Source organism: Capsicum annuum, chromosome 4, assembly GCF_002878395.1.
Source record: "Capsicum annuum cultivar UCD-10X-F1 chromosome 4, UCD10Xv1.1, whole genome shotgun sequence".
Taxonomy (NCBI): domain Eukaryota; kingdom Viridiplantae; phylum Streptophyta; class Magnoliopsida; order Solanales; family Solanaceae; genus Capsicum; species Capsicum annuum.
In genome coordinates this window covers 159,791,871-159,805,929 of record NC_061114.1, presented here as the reverse complement: position 1 = coordinate 159,805,929, position 14,059 = coordinate 159,791,871, and the positions used below count along the sequence as shown (strand labels likewise).

General features: G+C 33.1%; 1 pseudogene; it reads right to left on the bottom strand.

Annotated features, from left to right (window-relative positions):
* Positions 1-10,476: 10,476 nt before the first annotated feature.
* Positions 10,477-13,831, bottom strand: LOC107868848 (annotated as a pseudogene).
* Positions 13,832-14,059: the final 228 nt, after the last annotated feature.

Genomic DNA, 14,059 nt, shown 5'->3' with positions numbered 1-14,059 from the left:
ATCAATATCACATTGGACTTCACACGGTTAATCATATCATATAATATGTTAATTTCGACAATTACATCACATATAGGCCCCCCACACGAGTACAACACATAAATAGCCATTTTTTATGATTAGTTTTCACCCTTAACATGTATTTTGTATCATCATTTATTATCCAACCCAGTTTGAAAGAGTTAAGTCATAACCTACCTCAAAAGCCGAAATCGATCCGCTACACTTCGAACCCATGACCTTACTTTTCAAGAAAAATCTCTAACTCCACTAAAAATATAAAATATGGAATCTTCACGTTAAAACAAAACCAACAACATCCGTATTGACTACTTTTGATTTGTGGGCAAAACAGAATTCCGAAATGGATTTTTGAAAAAGAAGGAAAAAATGAAGCTTTAATTCAAAAACATGTTACCCATATTTTTAGGAACCTACAGTTGAAAGCTCAAGTCAGATCGAGTCAAAAATGAGGTTCAAATTAAAGAAAAACCATTTTTGAGCTTTACCGGATAAAATCTTTGAAATCCGGATTAAAGTTTGTAATCAAAGTTGTTTTGAAGGATAAATTGATGAAAAACTAGTAATTATAAGATAAAAACATTATTCAAGTGAAAATAAGTGATTGAGGTTTAAAATCAAGCCCTAAGATTTTGAAATTTTTTGAGAAATTTATTAAGAAATTATTAATAAAAAGGTAAATTATTATCTTAAATTCATAATAAAATCAAGAAATAGGTACTAATCTAGCTTCCCAACCTCCCACAAGCTTCACTTTTAAGCTTCCATACTATTTTATGGTTTAACTCTCAAGAGGCAAGGCGAAAGAATAGATAAAATGGGCCAAACGGGGTAAGAATAGATAAAATAGGCCAAAGGAGATTAAAAAAAAAGTTGTTATATTGCAGATTTTCTGCAATATATAGTGCAGATTTTTCCCTTAAGTCGAAATGGACTTCGACGGGGTGTCTGAAATTTATTTGGAGTTCGATATACACAAAGAAACTATGCAACCATACTAAATTCGATGTTCCGGACGAAAACGTTGTTTTCACAAAGCTGACCCCCGAAACCCAAAATTACAATTTCCTAAATCGAGGATCGAAATGAAATTTAAAAGCCGCAAAATTACACCAAACATGTTACCACCCCTAAATTAATATTCCGGATCTGCTGGTGCAGTCAGATTTTCCATTCGAGGTCGTTTCGATCAGATGTGGGTTTCACACCCATATTTTTAATTTTTTAACTTTCCGACCAATAGGTCAAAATAATCTTGGGTGCATTGGGACCTAAACCAAAGGTTTACCTAGCCTAAAATCGATATTATGGAGCTGTTGACGCAATCTCTTTAGCCACCCATTGCACGAATCAAAAGATATCTTCATAAAACTAAAATAACGCTCTCGAAGCCATCAAAAATCATAATATCACATAAATGGTATCAAAATACATCAAAAATCATGTCAATCACTCCCACACCCCAGAAATATCATAATGCAACTACAGGGAGGGGTAAAATAATAAAATTATATAAAATCATAAATTTCATATATTTCATCAAATTTTTAGATCGTTACAAGCAAAGATCGTTGTCTAGTATATTTAACAGATAATTTGATTAGTTTAAGACTAATGAGAAGTCTGTTTTCTCCACTAATATCAAAATTTAAAATCTAACGCATTTCCGAAAGCGTATTCAAGTAAAAAGGAGACAAGCAAAGTGGAAAGGAAAACTTCATGTAAAGATACTTTTTTTGTTGTGAAGATTGCGCATTCAATTACTTTAAAACAAAATTAAGAACTATAAGAAGTATTGGGTAGTACTGACCTTAAATTTTATTGAATAGCTGTTGTTTTTTCACTTAGCACTTTTCTTAAGAAAATATTTATTAGGGATTTATTTTATCACATTAGCTTTATTAATTATGTTTTGAAAATATAAATTTGAGTAAATACACTTTGTTTAGTTATTTAATGTTGAAGATATAGTATTGAAATAATATAATAAAATCATCTTGATTTTATCTAAGAAACAACTAAATTAAAAAAATATATTTTTAGAAAGAAGATCAACGAAAACAAAACTGAGGAAGTACTATTTTATTGCCTATTATTAGGCTTTAAAACCAAATTAATTTGATAGTGATGGTAAAAGAGAACTACTCCTTTCATTCCATCTTATATGGTGCGTGTCTCATTCATTAGGTCACTTAGACAATTATCTAGGGCCTCATAATTATGAAGGCTCCATATTTTCATCTATAACTAGTTTTATATATTATTAAAAAATTAATGAAATTTTTTGTTAGCTTAAAAAAGGGAAAACAACCTATATTTTTTGGGAAAAAAAAGAAAGAAAAGAAAAAAACTAAGTAGAATTTTACATCTTCCTTGGCATAAAAAAAAAGAACGAACAACTCATTACTAAGTAAAGTTTAACATGTAAGGTCCCTCGTTAGAGTTTGACTTTAGTCCCTTAATATACCTGAGACGCCCCTGTGTGGTATCAATATTAAGAAAAAATAAATATTTTTGAAATTTTTGATTTGAAACAATCCTTAGGTATTTTACATACCTAACCATAAAACATTCATAAGGATGAAAGCAAAATTTCAAAATTAAATTATTTATAATTTTATCATACTTTTTTTGAAATGGATTAAAATGAAAAAGATGACACACAAAATGAAACAAAATAATACTACTTCCTTTGTCTTATTTTATGGGTCATAGTTTGACTGGAAATTGAGTTTAAAAAATAAGCAAAGACTTGATGATGTTTATCAAATTGTCCTTTATTAAAAAATATACGACTATTATCTTTAATTAAATGGAACCTTATAAGTGGACCTATAAAAATAAAAGTGAAATTATGTCTTTAAATAGTAGAGTTGTCAATATGGACTAGGCCCGTTGGGCTGGCCCGACTCGGCCTGTAATTTGATGGAGTTGGGCTTCAGTTTTTGCAGTCCATTTAAGAACAGGGCTTTTTCGCCCGACCCGTATAAGCCAGTGGGGCTTGAGCAATATGGGTTGGGCTAGCCCGTGAGCCGGTCCGTAATTCAAATACATGCAACTATTTAGATTGTTTATTAGCATTTTTAATTGGTTCGAAGGATATCATGTCAAAGGTTATTTAATTTTACTATTGGGAGTATTTTTGGGGGGTGTTAGAGATTTGATTAACAAGTATAAACACTATGTAATATTGTCTGATAATATTTATGTTTATTAATATTCTAAAATTAAATTATAAAATATTATTTTTTTAAAATAGGCTGGTTCATGAAACCCGCAGCCCACAGAATAATGGTGTGGACTTGGTATTTTTTGGCTGGCTATTCTCAAATATAGACCCAAATTAGGGTGGCTTTCAAATTTTAGCCCTGAATAAAAAGACTTTGTTAAAATATCCTTAACTTGTTAAATCATATTTTCTTGGATGAAAATACCCTCCTGCAAAATATTTGTCGTTAAACCTCTTTTTTTCTCTGTCTCTTCCAAATTTTAGAATCGATCTCCTGCCAAAATACTCACTGTTAAATCTATTTCTTCCAAATTCCAGAATCGAGCCGTAAGGGTTCTTCAGGTATGAAATTCATCCTCAAAATTCATTGTGGTAATTTTAGCTTATTGATGCATTGTGGTAATTTTAGCTTGTTATATAATTGGCATATTGATTTGATTTTTGGGGAGGTGAATGTAAGCTGAAGTTGGGATATACTGTTGTTGTAGTAAAATATTTACCATTGAGGAATTGCATCGAATAGGTTATGGGGAGTTTGTTGTTGTGGTTATAATTATGTTTTAGTAGTTGTGGGGGGTCGGTCTTGGAAGGAAAGGACGTTAATATGGGAGTTAACATTGATCGTAACATATTTTGGGAAGGCCAAACATATAAGGTCAAAGTGGTACAAGAAATTAGTTCCAAGTATTTCAAACTAGTGGTATAATTAGCATTAAAAGATGATGAGGAATTGTGTCGAACAGGTTGTGAGGAGTTTGTTATTGTAATTATAATTGTGTTTGAGTAGTTGCAAAGTTTGGTCTTGGAGGCAAAGGTTATGTTTTCCATCTCGGATGAATGCAGACTCTGTTTAGAGAGTAAAGAAGCACTAAATTATTGATTCTAAAAGAAATCACCGCAGCTATTAGTTTGTATAACATAGAGCAACAAGCAATGGATTTAAACTCTCTAATGGTAGTAGTATTTGGCACTTTAGGTAACAAGGTTACTATTGTACAGTTCACTGCATTATACAACTTTTTCATGTTAAAAAAATTCTTCATTGTTGAACACGCATCATATTTAATTCTTCATCTTTTCTTAACTACAGTAGTATTGGTTATGTCTACTTTAGGATAGTAGTATTCATGAATTCATCTCTTTTTACTGCTAGCGGTATGGAAGGGTAAGGGGTTATTAACTGAGAGCTTTGGAAGCATACAATAAAATTTTAAGTATATATTACTGTTCCCACATCCTTTATCGTCTGGTCTTTGTCTTTGTCTAGAGAAATTTTGTCTACAAAATTACCAATAAGATAAGAATACCAAGGAAGCGATCCTCCATTTATTAGAGCCCTAATATAACCCAATAATAATAGTACTATATCCAACTTGTTTGAGTATTTGAACAAGCTTAGTAATCCAACTTACTTAGGAGCTGGAGTGTCATCTTCTTCATCATGTATTGGGTGGTTCTTGTCAGTATCATCGTATAAATCATTTCTATACAAATGGAGATTTGATTGTCTAGAATGTTGAAAATGGTGGCTCTGCTTCTCATAAACATGATCAACACATTTCGCCTTACAATCTGATCTATCAGTGTTGAAGCTATGTCCCATCTGATTGACGTGTTCATAATGACCTCTTACGATGCCACGATTATATGCATTTGACCTGCAACGTTAAATTAATATGATTAGAAAATCTGTATACATGCAGATTAATGCTGTGAAACCAATTTGACTTGTTGTGTTTGCTTAAAAATATATAATGAAGTATTCAAAGTTTGATCTCTAATATCTTAAGCTTTTCGATGAGATGTTCACACAATTAAGCATTTATCATAGCATTTAGATGCCTTATGTTTGAGTCGAACTGCACTAAAATACATGGGGTTTGAATCACCAAGCTTATACACAAAGCCCTGAATTTTTATTGTAGCATGCTCTCTTCAATATTGCTCTACTTCTCAATAATAGTCAGTACATCATTCTCTTTCAAGGACATACTATAAGAGTATTGAGTTGATAAACTATATTGTATCACTTACAATATAGCTCTAAAGTAAACAACCCTCTCAGAATCACCCCTATAGTGTGTGTTATTCAGCAGTTTCAAGTGCAATTTTGGCATCTTCAGATTCTGCCATACATTTCAAGTTATGCCCCATGGGCAAGAGTTGATACTTCCTTAGTCTGTAATGATTTAGAAGATGACCTATAACTCTTTCCCTAGAGGCAAGACTGAGACAGTTATGCCCCATGGGTAAAAGTTGACACTGCCATAGTCTGTAATGATTTGGCAGATGACCTATAACTCTTGCCCTAGAGGAAAGACTCTGACAGAGATGCCCCATGGGAAATAGTTAACTATGCCTTACTCTTCAATGATTTTACTTGTTGAAAGTATATACTCTAAATTAAATTGTTACTAATCTTTTGTTGTTTTATTTTTCACAATTGTTGTGCTTGGAATGGATGGAAAAGAAATAAGTATTGATAGAAATAACGAGTTACAGGTTATTGAACAAATATTACAGGCTAAAATAGCTAATCTATCCAAGATTAAGAGGGTACGCCAAAAAAGAAGAGGATACTTGATGTCGAGACTACTCTCTTGAGACACAATGCCTCTTTGATTGAGGTAAATGTCAAGTCGATTTTCATTGACAAACAAAATATGATGACGTGCATATCAAATATTGCAATTATGCACAATATCCAATTTAAGGTTATCAAATCAAGCACAACAAGATATTCACTACGATGTTCAGACGACAATTACGTGTGGCAGTTTCATGCCTTAAAGATTGCCGATTCTTTGCTCTTTCAGGTTTCTGCATATGAAAAGGCTCACAGTTGCTCCGTTGAATTCATAACGTCCGACCACAAGAATGAAACATCAAAGGTCATATGTGACTATATGCTAGAGCTCGTACATGACTTTAGTAATGTAATCACACCCAACTTCATAGTAGATGAAATGAGAAGGAAATACGAAGTCATCATATCCTACAACAAAGGATGGAGAGTGATACAACATGCCTATATGGTGATAAGAGGAACCGTGGAAGAGAACTACAATAGGTTGTCATCATATCTTCACTTGATGAAAGAAAACAACCCAGACACGTACACAAACATAAAGAGAGACGATGAGAACAGGTGCAAATGCTATATTATTGAAATTGAAAATTTTTGCCCAAGAGGCAACAGTTTATCCTTTATTTGCATTGATTAGATTATTAACATAGATGGAACTCTTGCCTTATGGGCAAGACTTGGTTTAGAAAATTATTGAAATTGAAAACTTTTGCCCAAGAGGCAACAATTTATCCTTTATTTGCACTGATTAGATTATTAACATAGATGGAACTCTTGCCTCATGGACAAGACTTGGTTTAAAAAATTATTGAAATTGAAAACTTTTGCCCAAGAAGAAATAGTTTATCCTTTATTTGCACTGATTAGATTATTAACATACATGGAACTCTTGCCTCATGGGCAATGCTTGGTTTAGAAAATTGTTAAAATTGAAAACTTTTGCCCAAGAGGCAAAATTTTATCTGTTATTTGCACTGATTAGATTATTAACATAGATTGAACTCTTGTCTCATGGGCAAGACTTGGTTTAGAAAATTGTTGTATAAATGCTATCCTGTTGAAGTTGAAAACTTTTGCCCAAGAGGTAAAAGTTTATTCTTTAATTGCACTGATTAGATTATTAACATAGATGCAACTTTTACCTCATGGACAAGACTTAGTTTAGAAAATTATTGTACTCTGATTATAAACATCAAATGCAAATTGTTACTAATATTCTTTTACTCAATGCAGGTTTCAATATGCATTCTTTGCTTATGGCGCTTCAATCATTAGATGGATCAACTATAGACCGGTAATAATGGTGATGTAATATTTTTTAAGGTGAAATATCGTGGTGTCCTCATGATAGCAGTGTCAAAGGATGGAAACAACAACACATTTTCTTTGGCTTTTAGAATTGCAGACTCAGAAAATAATGAGTCTTATAACTGGTTCTTCAATCAGTTAAGACATGTAATTGGGGTACGTGAATAATTGTCTATTCTATCAGATCATCATCCAGCCATTGCAAATGTCTATCCAGAGTGTCAGCACGAGATATGCATCTATCACATGGAGAAGAATTTAAGAAAAAATACTTCTCAGATGTGGTTCTATCACTCTTCTACAATGCAGCAACAACATATAAACAAACTAAATTTTATACTTTGATTGATGAGATAGAAAAAGTCAACAAAGTTGCTGTGGAGTACTTGAAAGAAGAAGAACCAGAAAGATGTGATCGTTCTTTTCATACCAACAGAAGGTACAATATGCTTACGACTAATAACGTGGAGTCCATAAATATGGTATTGAGAAAAGCCAGGCAACTACCAATACTGGGACTGATCGATTACATTCAGAACAAGTTACAAAGTTTGTTTTATGGAAGAAAAATATAATCGCAAGGCAACTTTCATGACATCACACGTTGGGCGGAAGTGGAGGTAACTGACAAGATTCAAGTCGCCTTGAAATTGAAAGTAAGTAATTGAAATTGTATTTTGATAATAAGGAAATATACTGTTACTATTTTATTATTGCAGATTATACATAGCTGGTTTACTGTTATTTATGATTTATTGCTAGTTTTTTTATTTCTTTGAGATTCTCACGCGAAATATGTGTTTTGTTGCTTCTGCTCATAGTTACGTATCATTTGTGATTTGATGTTGTATGCATAATTGTAGCTGTTTTTTGGTTGTCTCAAGATTCGTCCCCTATGTATATTTGATTGATCTGTATGGATGATTCTGCTCATATACTAGATGTTTCACTATCATAGTTGATTCTACTCCTAGATTAGATGCAATAGCTATTTTATCTCAGTTTATTTGTAGCTGATTCTCTTGCTCATATGTTGGAAGCATCAATATTGAATCAGCTATTGTTCCTGACCAAGGTTCTATCTTTTTCATATAATACAGGGAATTTGACTTTGAAAGCTCATTCCTTTGATGACAAATCCTTCTCCTACACTTTCCCTGACCAAGCCAAACATCAAAACTCTAACTATCCCCTATATTGGCCATTCTCTTCTATTTTTAAATAGAACCTTAATTGTTACTCCTTATTATTGGTCACTTATCATTAGATTTTTTATTAGTTCAATATTAGATTGTGATTTGATGTTATATGCTTGATTGTAGTTGTTTTTTGGTTGCCTCAAGATTTGCCTCCTATGTATGGTTGATTGCTCTGTATGCCCGATTCTGCTCATATACTAGATGTTTCACTAGAAGTTGTCATTTATTTGTCATTTTATTTACAAGTGGACCCCATTAATGCAACAAGATTTGTTGTAAGAGAAAAAGGAGTTGAATATATTATAGACCTAAAGAGCAGGACTTGTCAATGCTTGGTATTTCAAACAGATGAGATAGCATGCACCCATGCAATTATAGCGATAGAGAGTAAACATATGAACAAGTCTAGCTATTGTTCTTATTGGTTCTCAAGACAGTCTTGGCTAAAAACATACCAGGGAGAAATCCTACCAGTTGGAAGCACAGTATCATGGATTGTCCTAGATAGCATAAAGGATCTGATCACAAACCCCGCAGATAAGAAGGTTCTGCTTGGGAGAAGATAAACATCCAGATATCTTTGCAGAATAAAATCTTCAAGAAATAATTATAGATGTTTGAGATGCAAAAGAACTGGCATAAAAGATCAAATTGTCACTATATTCCTATCCTTCATCCATATGCAAGAAGATACGGAAAGAAAAATAAGAAAACATGATTAGTTTTACATTTTATTTGAGAAATTGGATCAAAATAGCAGTTATAATAGGATTTTTATCCCTATTTTAGTTAGTAACAAGTACTTTTGACTTTCAATCATGAATGCCTTCTTATTTATATGAATTTTTAACTTGTGGTGAAGTGTTTAACTCAATACCTTCTTATTGATTGTTTATAAAAATTATTTAGCATGTTAAATTTTCTTATATATTAATGTATAGAAATATATCATATTAACAGTATTCGTGGAAGGACTACACCCCCAAGAGATATGATGTGAATAATTCCACGGGATACACTTTAAGATTTTCCTTGAAGGCAAGATGCAGAATAAGTTGTGCCCTATGAGTAAAGGTTGACACTAGCTGATTCTGCAATGATTCGGCAGATGATCTACAACACTTACTCTAGAGGTAAGACTTAAGCCCCAAGGAAACAAGTTATGCCCTATGGGCAAGAGTTGACACTAACTTAGCGTGTAATAACTTGGAAGATGATCTGCAGCTCGTGCCCTAGAGGCAAAACTTAATACAACAAACGAACAAGTTATGTCCCATGGTCAAGCGTTGATACTAGATTAGTGTGTGATGATTTAGTAGATAATTTATAAGTCTTGTCGAAGAGGCAAGATTTTTACACCCCAAAGGAACAAGTTATGCCTCATGGGAAAGAGTTGACACTAGCTTATTCTGCAATGATTCGACAGATGATCTACAACACTTGCCCTAGAGGCTACAGTTAGGCATCAAAGGTGGTTCAACTGTCATTTTTTGTACAATATGTGCCATAAAATACTTGTATAGTTTGATATCTATAACTTAGCTTTGTAGCTTTTAATACAAAACACATTTGAATGCAATGGTTCAATAGAATACAACATATTCAAAGGAAATGAAGCATTAAATGTTTGTTATCTTCTCCCAAAGTTCAGCTTATGTGACATCAACAGTACCAAAACATCTTCCATGGAAAAGTTCAAATATATAGCACTAGAGGAATAAACTATACCTTTTTGTGGCACAAAACTGAACTATTTTAGCAGCTCAGTGTTGGCAGTATAAATTTTTGGGAAGATGTATTACTTGTACACCCTAGCGCGCGCACACAACATACACACACACACGATGTTCTTCAATCCAAAGAGAAGAGAATTAACATCACGATAAAAACTTTCAAACTATGGAGATTACAGTTGCCATCGCTGCCATCAAAACTTACTTAAAGGATAAATTTATTAGCAAGATGCCAAATACGAAGACAGTTGAAAAATCAGAGGATTTTGTGTCTGCAACAAGTACCCAAAGTATATAATGTCTGTAACAAATCTAACTTTGCTGTCATTTAGAGGACAAAACCAAGAAACTAAGACATAAGCATTGTCTATAATGACTTTATTTTATTTACAAGTCTCTTCAGCAAGTCATTGGCATCCCTGCACGACCAAAAACCTTTGACAAAATCCTCAATACCTATTCCAGAAGAAATTGTAACACTTGGTCATGTAACTTCGATGAATTCAAATAGCAATAAGTATGAAGACACCATGATTGAACGCATTTTTAGACAATCACTATCATAACCATGACTTCCAAGCCCATGAAAGATGCTCCCAATGCCGTCTCCACTGCGCCTAATTTAGCACTTCCATCAGCATTAAAGAAAACCTTATTGCCTGTAAAGAGATTGTTGAAGAAGTCTGACAAGCTGTTTATCATATCAACCACAGTTTGTGTTACTATTCGTGTAACATTCTACAAAAAGTCTGTAAAAAAGTTCCCGAATTTAGATTCTTCTGCCTCAGATTTGGAAGACGCACTCCTTCAAGATGACTGAGAAAAGGAATCAGCATCAGCAACTGATTTATCTATCTTGTGATCCGGGTCTGGGAATGATGCACCTACAAAAATGGTATTGTAGTAAGAAGCTTGACCATTATGAAATATTTGAGTAGAATCAAGGACATAGATTTCTCACTGGTTTTCTGTGAGTCGAGGAATTCTTGAAGGGCTGGATTTTACATTACCGCATTCCACATATTTGGGTCACAAGTAATTGAAGCAACAACGCTTTAGGAGGGGGAAAAATAGAATCAACATTAGCAAACCTGGCACACTTGTAACCCCTAAACACTACTAAGACCACACTCCTAAGAGCTCATCAAGTTATTAGGAGTATCCACTGGGATGCAACATCATTAAATCCAAGAAAATGGATAAAAAATTACTTCAGATGACTTTTAGATCTACAACGCCTAATCCATCTAAGCCACTTCATGCTCATGCCTCAAGCTAAAATGTGAATGAAGAAAGCTATTAACACCATCCATCCACTAAACAATAGAATTGGATATAACAGTGGACTATACACTTGACACCACAAAGAGTTATCTTGACATTGAAATGCTGCTGCTTCTTAAGAAATCTAACTATGTTACAGATTAGTATTGGACTCAACTTAGATATATCTCCTCTACAGATGTCAACATCTAGAAAGAGGTACCTAAAGAAAAATCAAATGACCATTCTGCAAAATCACAAGGAAAAAGAGTTCTAAATTCTCACAGTCACTCGTAATTCAAAAAAAATAGTCCTTGTTTGAGGAGATGCCACAAGTGGATTAGGGGATAGCTTATTATACAGTAGTTCCACTTTTTATGCTGCAACTATAATATTTAGTTCAGTTTTTGTTAACTGGATCTTTTCACTTGTTCAAATTAAACATATTCATATCCGTTCCTCACCCCTAGTAAGGGTTTATACTAAAGGATTAAAAGAAAAAATTGCTATATCTAGTTTCAAATACATGAACATATAACACTAGATAGAATATGCAAACTAAGAGAACATGTAAACATAAATGATAAAGAAGAAAACCTGAGAAGCAGGAGTTTAATTTAGAAACATAAATGCCTGCATAGCATGTTTCGGCGCAGACTTTGTGACTACAATCTCGCTGACAACACAAGATTTGGAGAAGGGTGATGAGCTCGAGCCGGATACACAAGATCCACCATCTTTATTAGCAGATCCAGACAAATATACCTTGTAAATTTAAGAAAAGTTTAGAATTGACACTATGTGAGTAGTCGTTCACATCATCTATTAGAACAAATAAACATATGTACGCAGAGTAACATTGAGAAGTATATACCGCAACCAACGTCCAATAGCCTTTTAGGGGTTAAAGGTTAAATATTGATGAAAGTATTAGGAAAAGACTAAACATTTCAATATTAAGAATAGAACAATAGCTAGATAGATAAGAACATTTTCTTATCTCTTTCATCTATTCCAAGTCCAAAACTTAAGTTTCTATCTTCACTGACACTGTCACATAAAAAATGCATTTTGACTCTGACAATGTCACCCAACTACAATACTAATGAGAATGATATTTTATGACACAATAAGTTGAAAATACCCATTTTTTTCAATTAATCCAATATCCCTTAACAACAAAAATGCCTCAACTCCTTGTGATTAATATATATGAACTCCCACAGTGCTTATTTGCTATGAGTTTTAAGAGGTAGCTCCTTTTCAAAAGTTCAGTTCATATTGGGCTAATCCAAGTTACATTAAAATAAGGCAACATCAAATCGAACATTGCAAGTTTGCAAGTACAACACATCTCTTATTATCCTAATTAGCAAAATTTTTCTTTGGGAGACAATTGAGAAAGCATGTTCATTATAATTGTAACTTTATTCGTCAATCAAATCAATCAACTGAGACTCTTCACTTTTACTTAGTAAGTTTCGTTTCACTCGAGTAAATTTAAATGATCTATGAAACTAAATTGAACATTGTAAAGTTTGCTGCAACATGTCTCATTTTACTCTACTGAACAAAAATTGATTGAGCAAATAATTGAGATATGTGTTCATTAAAAATTACAACTTTATTAGTCGATCGAATCAATCAACTAAGTAATCACTCAAAAACTATTAAGTTTTACAAAAGACTTCAATTTTTATGATTATAAAACACAGACACACCCAAAGCAATACTTCAAAATCAACAATAACAACAGATACTACTCCCTCCACTCTATTTTACATGTCATGTTTCATTTCACGAGAATCAATTTAACCAATCTTCAAAACTAAACTGAATTATATTAATTCACTATTTCAAATATAAAATTATCATATTTGATGTATAAGTTGCACTAACAAACTAAATTGCAAAAGTTAGATATAATGCTACTCCCTCCGTTCACTTATCACATTTTGTTTAACGAGAAACAATCTGACTAATCTTCTAACCTAAATTGAATTTAATTAATTCACTATTCTATACATAAAATGTAGATATTATCTACAAAAATTATACATAAAGTACTGTAAATTGCAATAGCATAGTAAATCACATACTTTTTGAGAGCGTGTATGAGATCAGAAGTAGCTTCAGTAGCTTTCTGAAGAGACTGAGCACCACCAAACACAACTCTCTGTAACGGTTCACCAACACTAACAATCATTTCTTCCTCTCCACCAACCATCTCCCAGTCGTTAAACTCCACCACCACTTTTTGTATCGGTGACACATCAGATAATTCTCTTCCGCCTTCGCCATTAACAATCGTGATAACGTCGGACTTCACATCTTTCGATGATAATGATATAGCAGAAACGGACACCGGATGGAAGATGTTACGTGCGGCGGTGTAAACTGGATGCTCCGATGTAACAGAACGGAATCTATTATTTGCGACGGTGACTCCGGTGACTTTCACCGCTGCTCTGAATGCTCATCCACCACCCATGATTTTTTGTGATTAAGTTTTTTTTTTGTTTTGAAATTTGGATGGATTATGGAATTCTTAAGGAATGAAGAGACTCATTGGAGGGGTAAAATGGTACTTTTAGTATATTAAAACATAAGGAAGGCTATTGTTCAAAGACATTCTTATTTAGGGTCAAATATCTAAAACCACCCATATTTGATTCTATGGCATGTAATTTCCTATTTTTTAGCTCATCATTTTGATAGG